The 12,891-nt window shown below is 45.3% G+C and overlaps 1 protein-coding gene across 7 annotated transcripts in view; it reads left to right on the top strand.

Annotated features, from left to right (window-relative positions):
* LOC137854064 (SAM and SH3 domain-containing protein 1-like) overlaps positions 1–12,891 on the top strand; it is a 545,195-nt gene that overhangs the window by 424,267 nt on the left and 108,037 nt on the right. The gene's annotated exons all lie outside the window — the stretch shown is intronic.

Here is a 12,891-nt window from a genome sequence, read left to right on the forward strand (position 1 = left end):
CTGGCTCCTGCACGCACGGCTTCCCTGGGAAGGGTTTGAGGCAGCGCTGCCAGGCTGCAGGAGCGGACAGTCGGCACTTTGTGAGCAGCCCCTTTCTCTCTCCTCCTGGCAGGTCTCAGCGCTGCGCTTAGTAAAAGCACAGGGTTGTTGGACGCCTGGCAAGGGGTGCTGGAAGAGGCCAAACCAACAGCGTAGCGCGCTGGGGTTTGGTGCAGAAAAAAGGTCTGATTCTCACACAACTAAAAGGTTTCTTCTGGCTGTACAACCTATTTTTCCTTCTTGGGAAGACAGAGCTATTTATTTGTTGTTTTTCTCCCAGTAGAACTAAGCTAAAGTCATTTGTCTTAGAGTTAGCCTGCTTTGCAGGGAGTTATCGTCCTGTGACTGCGAAGCTGCTGCGGGTGCTCCCAGCACTGCTATCTTCTCTCACTGCGCTGTTTCGTATTACGCCACAATCACAGATATGAAAAGCCACCCTTGTTCTGGGTCTCAAATAATAATAACTTATCTGAGGGAAGACAGAAACTCTTCTCACTGCGAGTTATCAGTGTTCTTCAGATTTCAGGTTTTTAAAGAGTTTCTAGGCTTTGCTCCTGCAAAATGCATCTTTGTGTGAACTGAGTGTAAACTTGTTTAGGGCTGTTCTCCTGAAAGCAAGGAAAAGGTAGCTCAGTGCCTCTTTCAGTGCTCAACTTTTTGGTATGCAGAAGTTTGCCCCTCTCAAACCTTTGCTGCAAAAGGCAAGCAGTGAAGTAGATGAGGGGTGTCTAAGTGGGTGTCTGTAGTCTGTTGGCCATGGTCTGTATGTCCATGACAGTTACCTGCAGAGCCACTCATGAGCTGTCAGTTAAGTTAGAAGATGGGTCTTAAATTCCGGGGGTTTACAGTAATTCATAAATTGTTTAAGGAGCACAGCTGTAGACATGCTCACTGGGTGCTCACTGGGAACAGCTCAATAAACTCAGAAATTGTTGTGGTGCTATGGCAGCAGCTTGGCCTGGTGACAGCTTCGCTGTCCTCGTGATGCAAGAGGTGTTCCTCATAAAGGTGATGAAATGCCTGGGTCTGCCTCCTTCCTGCTGAGGAGCTGTTGTGATGGGGAGGAGGAAGGGTGTCCCCTTCATCCCACTGTCCTTGCTGGAAGCCCACTGGACGTGCCCAGGTAAATGAGCAGAGCGTGGTGGGACCTCCTCAGGGCACAGGTTTGGGAGGCGATGCCGTGCACAGCAGTTACTTGAAGTGCAAGCTGAGCTCCCCTTGCTCAGGCCGATGCATATATTTTGTTGTTTGTGTGCATTTCATTTAGGTAGCTTCAGATAGGACCTTATTAGCAGGAACCTGTGATGGCAGATCCCAGGTCCGGAGGGGAAGCAAATACTTGTCAAGTGCTGCTGGTAAGCAGCATATTTTAAGGACTTTGAAGTCGCTTAATAACTCTCACTATACTTGACAAATATCGAGTGTATTTGCAGCTGTACTGGGATTTCGATGAAGTAAATGCAACTTTTCCCTTTTGCGCTTATTCTAATGAAATATTCCATAGTTGCAGCTGTGGTAGAAGTGCCTCAAAGCTATTTGTACTGTTAATGGAGCTTACTAGATAACACAATTAGACTTAAAAGCTCTTGCTTAGTTTGTAGCAAGCTGGTGACGGAATGTACTGGTTAATTGCAATTAGCAGCATCTCAGAGCAGCAGTGGCTGGCTGAAGGATAGTAAGGTTTTGAGCTTGCAGGACGTGGATTGTGAGCAATAGCGTAGGAATTCTCTGCATCCCTGAAATTCAGCACCATGAAAAGGATATTTTTTTTGAGGTATGTAGTGCATGGAATCGGGTATTTATGAGGTAATGGCAAACTCTCCACTAGTGGGGTCTGGAGGTTTGTATGTGGATCTGAAAATAAGTTGCCGTATGAAGTGAAAATCAAGAATTGTGTTCTTTTAAAGGTGGCCTTCCAAAACTTGGCCTGTTGACCTGTGTATGTAGAAGACCCTGTGGTGTCTTTTATGCCAATGCGTTGTTTTTCCCTCCATAGCTGGAGCAGGTATCTGGGTGAAATTCTGACATTAATGAAATCAGTGGCAAAACTCTGGTTAGTTTTGATGGAACAGGGATTTTGCTGAAGAAGACTTTTTCATGTGAGGAGCTTTTGTCTTCATGGGACAACCTGAAGATACAGAGGAACTTGCAAGAGACACAATGAGTTAGAAGTCTTCCTGGAATTTCATTCCAAAGCAGTAGCTGGTTTCAGATTTCCAACTATTGAATCCATTATAAGATCTGAAGAAGATAATTTTATCTTTCCATAATATTTTGCAGTTACCATGCCAAGAGACAACCGGTGCTTCCCTACCGACTGTTGTTAGCTGAAGAGAACACAGTATCTGCTTTGAGGACAATACGGCTCCCCTTTGCTTGTCCGGGGAGCTGTAATATTTACATATATATGATCTAGCCTGCTCTCTGTGTTTCAGTGGCTATTTGGATTTCTTATCAAAGTAATAAAGAAACAAACTGAAAGAAAGACGCCAGCTGATAATACCCCAGTGATAACGTGTAATTGCGTACTGGCTAGCATACTTCAGGGAGAGGAGTTTGGTAGGAAGCCAGGCAACGTGGAGATGGGGGAAGCAGATCCCGGCTGGTAGCAGCAGCCAGAGGCGTAGCAGCAGCTCGTGCCAGCTGCAGGTTCCTCCCAGGACTGCTCTTCCTGAAGCTGCCAGAGGTTTGCCATGACCTGCAGCAGAAATCTTGTCCCTCCGTCACCCTCCCAGCATCTCATTCAAGTGCCTCCCCTTCTTTGATGTCTGCTTGGCACCCAGAGGCTGCTTTGGCCTCAGCCATAGGCACTTGGTGCGGGCAGGCAACCGGGTCCTGGCTCCGGTAGGGTGTGCGTTTGGAGGAGGGGTATACCCAACTTTTATGGGGTCTGCAGAATGGCTGTGGTGCTGCTTCACTGGCTCGGGAAGCACTTGGAGACATTCTAATTCAAAGGATTTCTGATACTTTGGGGTGTGTTTTTAAAGTGCGTCCCAGTTGCAAGAGTAAGGATAAAGCCCAGTAGGCTTAACCCCTGCTCTCTAGACTGGTACCTTTCATTTCTTCTGGTTCACAGAACCACAGAGTGGTATCCCTTCAGATAAAGGGATCCAAATGGAGATTGACTTTCAGTTTAGGTGTTTAGCTTTCTTCTTCAGACATAACCTGTTGCATTTCCTTTCCCTCTTGTCTCCACAAAACGTTACACCTAGCCCCGCTAATCCCGTTAGGAAGAAAGACAGCTCACAGAGATAACCTTTGGTCCAGGCTTTTTCTCACATGCCAGGTCACATAACACAGATGTCTCCAGCCGGCAGTGCAGTCTCCACAAGACCCTACACAGGACTGATAAGAGTTTGTGGATCTGGTGCCCTCTACGTTCTTTCTTAAAAGCAAACTCAGGGTTTCCCTGGCCTTTGAATTACAGAGAAAGAGGTAGGGAGGGTTTTTACATCTCTTTTTCTGCCGAGAGCTGCTGTTTAATAGAAAGTAACTTTAATTTAAAGGCAAATTGGAACCTTGAGACAAATTTTCTATTTTGTTGCTTCTATGTGTTGTTGGTTTGCTGTGAATACAGGCTCCATTATTAGTGTTTTGAAATACTTTTTGTTTTCCCCTATGAATTTTTACATGTTGAAAGTCAATGAACTAAGCTTGTTGTGTCAATGCTAAGAGCAATGGCATACCAGGTTTACATTAATGATGCTTCCTTTTGTGGATATGAAAAACTAGCATAATCTAAACAACAGGAAAATGTAAAAAATTATGTGGAAAATAGAAATCATATGTGGAAATCCGTCAATCATATGTAGTCTCTGCTTTTAGCTGGGTCGCCTCTATAGTTTTTCCTTCATGCAGCAGCACAGGCTTTCTTCATTTCCACTTTGCCCATCATTAGGGTATTAAGGGTTGGTGAGCACACTTTGTGCTCAGGCTTTGGTAGGTTCAGTAACACAGGATGAATGAGAATTGCTTTCTAATGACCCAGCAAAACGATTGGTAACAATACCTCTTTTAACATGAAGTGCTGCTGATAATTTTCTGCTTTGTGATTGCATGGCCTGGACCTTGACTAATGAACCTGCAGCTTTGTCAGTGCCCATTGTTGGCTGTGGGAGGAGGAGATAGCAGGGGCTGTGATGGTGCAAATGTCAGGTCGCTTTGCAAGAATTTGGATTCCAAGCATTTCGTGAGGAAATGGACAAAGAGAAGGAACTGGTGCAAATCTATAAAAATTAACTTTCTTCTATAAAAGTGTGTTCTCCGTTAGAGAAGAAGTGTATGATGAGATAGAGAGACAGACATGGAGGGCTTTTAGTTATTACTGTCTTCAAAAGACTTAACTGTCTGACTGGCAGGAAAAAAATCACAGCACAGTTTCCTGAAACACATTCAGACCTGGGAGTCCTCAGCACAAGTTTACAACGTGACGAATGGGTAAACTTGAAGCAAGAAGAGCCGCACCCACCGCCATCCAGCCGCTGGGATGCGGGCCAGGTGTGGGCACGCTTCGGTCTTCTGGAGTCAAGTGGAGGATCTTTAGTGCTTACGGCAGCAGCAGCAGAGCTTTCTCGTCTGCTTCCAGGCTTTGAAACGCAAGGTTATAGTGGACTCTTGCTACTTGAACCGAGATATGCGTAATGACACGTGTGGTGGTGTAGGTTCCTAGGGCAGCAGGGTAAGGCTTTCCGAGCTACGTGCTACTTTCAGAGGCGTGTTTCCTACGAAGGGTGTGAAATTGAGAGCAGGGATTGTGTAACCTGTCTGAAAAACAGTTTTAAGCAGGGCTTAACCGGAAAATTAGGTGGACAAGCTTAAGAATATAATACAACGATGATTTCTAAATCACGTTTTCAGGCTTCTTTACTAAGCGCAACTCAATAAATGGGAGAACAGGTTCCTGACATCCGTGTCACACTGAGTGCAATCTGGTTGGAGTGCTGTTTCAGGTCAGCTGGGCTACAGGCTCATTGGATTTTGCTGATTTTACTTCCCCATGGCCCTGTATGAACATGGGGATATGCTATTGAGAACAGTTTACGTGATCAGGCCTCCAGATGAAAAAAATGAAAACAAGCCCTCCTCATGTGCATTGGTAGATGCACTCATAGAAGTATGGTAATACAATTATCAGGAACATAAATATGTCCTTTTCTTTTTTGTTATTGTCATTGTACTTACGATGATATATTGTGTGTTTTAGTCTGGTAACAGCATGCTAAAATTTTATATCGCAGTACTCTCTACCTTCAGTATATCCTCAGTGTGGGGGAGTGTGTCCAACTCAGGATATTCTATGATTCTATGATTCTATGAGATTAGGTAACTATTTAATGTAGCAATAAAAGCCATACTTTGAAAGCTTTGCAGTGGTCATGACAGGAGAGCACCTGGGCAGTCTCTTGGTGCTGGGTGTTCCTAACCTTGTTTGCAACTGGAGGTGCTTTGGGTGGTGCAGTGGGTATGAAACAAAAGACAAAAAGGCACCACAGATAAAGGGTCTAATTTCTGCACTGTTTACATAAAAACTTCGCGAGCCTAAGGCGCAAAAGTTTATTTACACTGAAACTGAGCATGGCTCATGGGTTTTGAACAAGAAAGGAGAGAAACAACTTCACTTTGTCGCAAGTTCAAGCAAGTTGAGCCCCGTGGTTCTTCCAGCATCAAGCTGACTCCTCAGTGCAGAGCTGGCTCTCTTCTCCCCTGCATGCTTGGCCTAACACGGTGGAAGAAAAATGGATTTGAGAGCACTTGTCATGAGAGCTCAGTGGCACCGCGCTGCAAGTTTGCAGAGTGTACATCCACAGCTGGAGCTTTGGTGGAAACGCATATTAGGGCTGATTGTGTCCTACGTGGTTTAGGCTTCTGAGGAATTCTGCTTGCCAGTGTATCTTACCAGTCATGGTATACTTTTTTAACAGTGATACAGAATCTGTGGCATTTATGGACTTAGAGTTGGGGAGATCTTTGGAATCGTGATCTACCTGTATTTGTTGTCTCCGTGTGTCCGTATCTGTTACAGTTCTGAATGCATCCATTCTCTTAGGATTTTGTGCTTGCAGTCTCACAGGTGGAGCTTCCTGTGTGTCCAGACCAAGCCCAAGGGGTTCTTTACACCAGAAATTGTTACTACTATCCTAGGGATGGAAAGCAAACTGGATACACTTATTTTCTACTGCTAGATTGAAGCTCATCACTATCATTTTTACTCTCCTTGTTAGATTGATTTCATATCGTTATCATTATCATTGCATACACTTAAGCCTAGACTTCAGCTACACTGAACAGTTGATAGTGCTTGTGGTTTTGGTGCTTTCAGTGGTTGGCTAGCTTAACCCTGTAGCTCTGAAAGCTGACAACAAATATTTTGCATTTAAGCCAAAAAGTATGCTTCGTGAGGTTGAAAATAACAATAGTTTTATACACGTGTGTTACTGTATCCAGATGTAATATGCATCACAACTCGCAGGCTCTGACTTCCACTCCATTATCTGTCATCTTTCCCACCTCAGAGTCTGTAAATAACCATTGTCTAACAGGAAAAGGGTGGGGGCAGACTGCACGTTGCATGTCAGTCGGGACTTCTGTCTTCGGGTTTCCAACTTCAAGATGACTGCGTGTTTGCACTTCAAAACCTCTGCTTTAGAATGTTTTGTGGGAATATGTCGTGTTTTATAGAGAAATTAGGGACAAAGGATTTCCACAGAGGGTTGGAGAAACCTGTATCAATGTACATGGTCTGGAGGCTACAGCTTGTTTGTCTAGGGTGTAAACAGTACCTGGGACGTGTTGCTGCTGCCAGGTGGGTTCTGTGTTATTAAATGAGGGAGCAGCATCACCTCAGCAGTAAGGGAGATGCTGCTTGGAGGCTTATTTGCCTTTTGCTGTCTCTCTGACATACAGATGGGGTAGTTTCAACACTTAGTGCCAATATCTGCAGTTGGTCAGATTTTTTTTCTAGAAAGGTGCTTTGGGTTGTGTTTCTTAATTATGCTGAGTGTCAGGCCTTGCCATTTGAGAGAAGCTTGGTCCCCACCAAGTGCATGCCACCACTAGGGTGTCCATTGTCACCTCTTGAGAAGTGTTGACAGCACCACGTGCCTGTGAGGCTGCAACACCAGTTCAGCTTCAGTAGCAGGTAGCTTTCTTTTGCCCCTCTGAATGTGTTTCCTTATGTCTGTTTGCATTCCACTGCAGAAAAATGGCTGAGTAAAGGAAGTTTCCCTGCTGGTGCTTTGGGAGTCTCCATAAAATGGCAAATTCTTTGGACGTTTTTCTGTGTTTTTACATACCATACTTCTCCAAAGTTTCTCTAAGGTCTTGTTTTTGTTGTAGAGAAAAATGACAGTTCCTGGTATCTCTTCTTAATTACCCACATTTCTCTGTGTTTCAGCTTGTAATGTTCTACATTGCTTGCTGTGCAGCATGCAAATAAAAGTTGAAGGATGCGGGGTTTTTGTTTGTTTGTGATGTGCCCCATTCATTCTTTGGAGAGGTTTTCAGTAAGGTCTCTATTTCTTGCTTCATCAGTGGAGATTGCTCAGCTGTAGGTAGTACAAAATGGTTGTAATTCTTTAAAAGTTCTGCTCTCCTCTTTAATTACTGCTACCTGAGTGCTCTGCAGTCAGGCATGAAATGGAGTCTAATCCTGTGTCATCCCACTCCGCTGTGGTGCTATGGTCTGTTGTGTAACAAATTAAGGAGAAATTGGGGTATGTCATGTTATGTCAGTGTGTTGTTTCTTGCTCAGCGCAAATCCAGCAGTGTATTGTTTAGGTTTTATGTCTGGAAGTGAGTATATACGTGCAGATGGGTAAAGTTTGTAAAACCTAAGCTTTGTATGGTATCTATCTAAACTCAGGAAGTTAACTAGGAACATAAGGTCAAGGACTTAATCAAAATATTGGCATGGTGATGAAGAATTGCTTCATACCACATATGGTGTGTGTGAGTTCATGCAGAAATGAGAATGGGGAGGGATGCTTCTGCATATCCTTGTTGCAGACTCAACCATGACGAGTCTCACCGGGTTTGTTCGCTTTAGAGGTCGGGTTCCTAATTACCAAAGTTGAAACAAAAGGAAGAGTTGGAAGTCCTGACTGCTGATTTTCCTCTCTGACAGAATGCTACTTTCTTCAAGTAGTCCTTGCCAAGTTAATTGTGGTTTTTAATCCTCATCTCAAATGTACTTATAATACAAAAGGTTCTACAAATTCTTTTTTCCCCCATCTGCCAAACCTAATTACAGCTACTTCACAGTGCTTGCGGATAGCTATTTATGTTGTAAACTGCATGGAAAAGGTGAGGGGGAGTGCGTTAGATCTCTGGCCATCCTGCCTTTCTTGGGCAGAGCTGTTGCTCTCCAGGGCTCGTGTTTTGAGCAGTTCCAAAAAAAAAAACAAAAAAAGGCAACAATGTGGGTGGGTTTTTTTTTTGTTGTTGTTTTGTTCTCCAGACGACTCCCACCTCACTTAGGCAAATGCCTCCAACGTAAAGAGAAGATGGCGGATGGCAAACGATAGAGGTGCAGTGCTGAAACTGTATTTCTTTGGCTAGAAAAGTGAAAAGTAGGTCCTAGCCAAGAAGTTCCGCTTGCAACTGCTGGGAAGAGGGGTCTGGGAAGATTGTGCGGAAGGAAGAGTTGCAGCATCTGTGAGAGGAAAGGAGCAGAGGGCGCGCCGGGACTCGGGGGAGGAAGGTCAGCCTGCAGCCGGCCCGGGGAGGCCCGGTGCTGATGGGACCACGCAGGCCGGCAGGGAGCACATGGGGGGCTGGTAAGGGAGTTTTGGGGCCAGCTCAGAAGTGACAGGGCTTGTTTCAGGTGTTGGGTAGGGATATCAGAGGGCAAAGTAAGCCTTTGTGTCCATTTGGTTGCACCTTGTTTTGTTTTTGCTTAAAGACGTGTGTAGGGTATAGGTGGGTAGCTGCTAATGACCACTGAGTCATGTGGGATAACACCAGGCAGGTATTTCCAGCAGATGGTTCAGGGGGATGATTTGTAGCAGAGGGCTGGCTAGCTGAAACAGGCTGAGGGTGAGAGAGTGGTTTACTGTTTTGCTGGACACAGCCGAATGCCCCGCTTTCCTGTACATGTGTAACTCATTCCCAGCCAGCCCTTATGGGTAGGGTTGTACCTCTAAAGCTTGGAAAGGGGATCTCCACATGTGATTCTCCTTTTGCCTCGAGAGAGTCTTACAGCAAAATCTGCTTCCCTTCAAGCCCTGATCCTTTATGCATGAGGCAGCTGATGTACTATGCATCCTTTGGTTCGGAGCTGATAATGGTGCACGCTGTGGCAAGTAGTGTAACACCTTCCTTTTGCTCAGAGAGCTCCCTGCGGTTCTTGCGGTGCTTCAGACAGGCCAAGGTACACAGCTTGTCCTGCCACGCTTGCTGGGTTCACGGCTTGGTGTTCCCTGAGACTGCAGGCTCTTCTTTCATCTCAGAAGCAGAACCTGTGAGGGGACTCATCCAACTGAGGCTTCCTTCTCACTTTACAGTCGCTTTTACAATTAGGTGAGATGTTTTTCTTCTGCATGACACCTTTCCTGACAAATGGTTTGCTGGGGGGATGTTCTTTTGATGTTGGGGTTGTGTTGCATAGAGAAGTTATTCGAGTAAGAACTTAGTTTACCCGCCAAGTCCAAGTGTCTTTATCTACAGTTGCTGTCTTTCAACTTGTGGCTCAGGACCTTGGGTCGATCAGAACAAACTACTGGGTTATGTAGAGACACGTGACTTTCCACACGCCTTATTGACATTGGGGTTCTGCCAGCTTCTGATTTTTAGCATCTCCATAACCACACGCGGCTGTTCACAGAGATGCACCCTGAACTGAACGATAAAATATGATGTGCAACACTTGAGTAATTGCATTCAGTCTCCAATAAAAGCAATACGTGTTATCAGTGGGAGGCATTACTGGATAGGCAGCACCATGGGCTTAAGCACTTTGTTGAAGCAAGCATGTAGCACGCTGCTTGCTGGGGGGCTCCTTTAAGCAGTGAATTGCATGTTGCCCCTTCAGAAAAGCACGTGCTTGAGACACCTGGGAGATGTGGCAGCCACACAGTTATTCAAACCCAGACTCAGTAGGGTTTGCTCTGTAGGTAAGCAGAAATACCTCTTTTATTTGGATAAGAGGTCTATTTAGCCTAATTAGGAAGCGCTTTGGCGACAATGAAGCAATATGGGCGCACAGGAATGCAAAAAGCCCATCTTCACTGTACACAGCTAAAGGGGAATGAACAAATAAAATACCAGATCCCAGAGCAGAAAGGATTATACGCTGACAAGAGAGAGAGTCTTTACTGCTAGGTTGATATCCCTAATTGATATAAACAGGAAGCCCTGTGCAGTCTGCGGTAGTTAAAAGATACGCATCTAAATAATATTTAAATAGATTCTTGCATTTTTAAGACCCACTAGAGTATAATTGTATTCAGCTTAATTAAATGAACTGAAGCCCCCTGATAACTGCATTACTGCTCCTAAATAAAATGCTCTCCAAAGAGACTTCATGACGCTTAGTTAAGACGATAAAAAACCTTAGCCCAGAACCGTGAAGTGTTGCATGAGCAGCTTTATATTTAGTTCATCTGTGTGTTACCTGCAGTGGTTAAAAATAAGCCTTGACAGTGCTGTGCCCCTGCCGGAGTCAAACCTGAAGCTTCACCAAAGTGCTTCAGTACAGAGTCAGTTTTCTGGTTTCACTGCATTTGGGTGTATTCTCTTATTAAGCTAAAACCAGGGAGGTGTGCTAAGAACGACCCACACAAAAAATAAATGAGAGCAGTGGCAGAGTTAACCACATCGCAGTCTGGCTTCTGCCTCTGGCTCCCTGTGTAAATGCGGGCTGGCTATTTAAGCAAGCTCATTATTGCCACTATTCCCTCATAAATAACACGGCTGTCATTACGTGTGCCTCACACAGGAACTGGGATAAACCCTCTCCTTCAGATCCAAAATATCTCGAAGCAGAACAATATCCCTCATGTCCCGATTCACTCCACAAAAAACCTTTGCATGAGGAAGCTTCTGCATAAGAAGGACCCAAAAGTGGAGGATTGCTTTGAGGCAGCAGGAGGCTGCTGTTTGCCAGGCCCCATGCATGTGGCACCTTGGATATCGCGCATGTGGCCCTGGTGGAGAGCAGATCACACGTGGCTGGCATGGTTCATCCATGTGCTTGGTTCCCCTCTTAGGGGTTGCTGTGCCACTGTGTGTGCACACCTTGCCAGCCTTTTTCAGGTTATTTAGGATGATCTTTGTCTTGCCACCGACCTTTTGTATCCTAGGCCCGGCTCTGGCCAGAGGCTTCGTCCTCAGGAGGCTGCCCTGGAGGCAGCGGGTCTGGCGGCCTCCCTCAGCAGCTGGGGAGGGGTAGGGGGTGGCTGGCGCAGGTTGCAGAAAACCATTTCTTCTGCTGTTAAGATTACATGGGGAAAGATGGACTTCTGCCATATTCAAGTATGGTTATTTCCTTTCCTGGTAAAGCGCTGCCTGCCAGGAAGCAGTAGGAGTGAGGGAGAGGTTAGTCTCCAGGCATGCAGAAGGGTTGGATGCATCTTCCAGACCACAAGCTGAATTTCTAGCAGGAGGAATCAGAAGAGCAGAGTTTCAGAGAAAGCAACTCGAGTGTAGGCAGTGTGTTTTTCCAGAGCCAACAGCCATCTGCACTTGTGGGCAGGAATCAGGGGCCGTGTCCCTGGGGTGCACGGTGTGTTGTGCCACCGGGCACAGCAGCCAGGACAAACCCCCATGTCTACTCCCAAAACAGGAGAGAGCCAGTCTCACCTTGGTGAGCAGAACAGGATTATCCAATGAGCTGTAAAACTGGTGGGTAGCAGGAGAACAAGAGATCATTGGAGAGCTGAGGAGAGAAGAGGAGCCTTGCTCCTGTGCTCCCCAGAAATCAGAGCTGGAAGGAAGATCCCATCACAGTAGTTGGACACTGAGGTGGTGAGAAACTGGAGAAAGCAGCTCCTGGGAGGGGGCATGGAGATCTCACCTCCTGTATCAGTACATCCCCATGGTCAGCACTGCGGGGTGTCACTGGGTGAGAGGTGCTGTGCTCCCTGGGGAGAGCTGGGCAGGAGAGCTGGGCGGGACCTCAGGCACAGCTCCCAAAAAGAAGGGGGGGGAACCCAGACCCCAGGAAACAGGGAAAAGAGGGGGAAGGAACAAACAATGCTGCCCTGAGGAAGCCAGGAAAAGAGGCGGGGGGAAGCAGAGGAAGAAGGATAAGAAGTTTCTTTCAGTGAACTTTCCTTTTTCTGAGCAAGGTATTTCCTGGTGAAAAGCCTAGCAAAGTTTAAGGTAGAGATAGTTGTTTTTACTGTCACGATCCTGGGAAGGACATACAAGTAGGGAGAAACAAAGGTCAGAGTTGGTATTTGTTGCTGTCACTGTGGTGTGTTTTTTTTTATACAGCACCTAGAATAAAATACCATTTCTTTCACACAGAGCTTACATATTGGGAGAGCTTCTTAGCATTGGAGAAAAAATACTGGAAGTGCTTCATTGGGCAAAACAAATTTATTGTGTTTTATGGGGAGAAACTGATTAGAGACTACCAAACTGGATAAAGAATTATTTTACTAAACACTTTTTTTTTTTTTTTTTTGCCTTGAATAGTGCAGTGACGATTATTTATAAGCTTCTTATAGCTATATATGTGTTAGGAAGTTGGGCATATTGTGTCTCAGTTAAAAATTACCAACCTGGGTATTAAATATGTATCACTTGCTGTGCTGTAATGATTTTTATTATTGTGTATTGATGCAATTGAGTTTGACAAACTCAAAAATTTCATCAGTGCTTTCCTTGCTCTTTTATGATTTGATAATATAC

The sequence above is a fragment of the Anas acuta genome, chromosome 3, assembly GCF_963932015.1.
Source record: "Anas acuta chromosome 3, bAnaAcu1.1, whole genome shotgun sequence".
NCBI classification, from domain to species: Eukaryota; Metazoa; Chordata; class Aves; order Anseriformes; family Anatidae; genus Anas; species Anas acuta.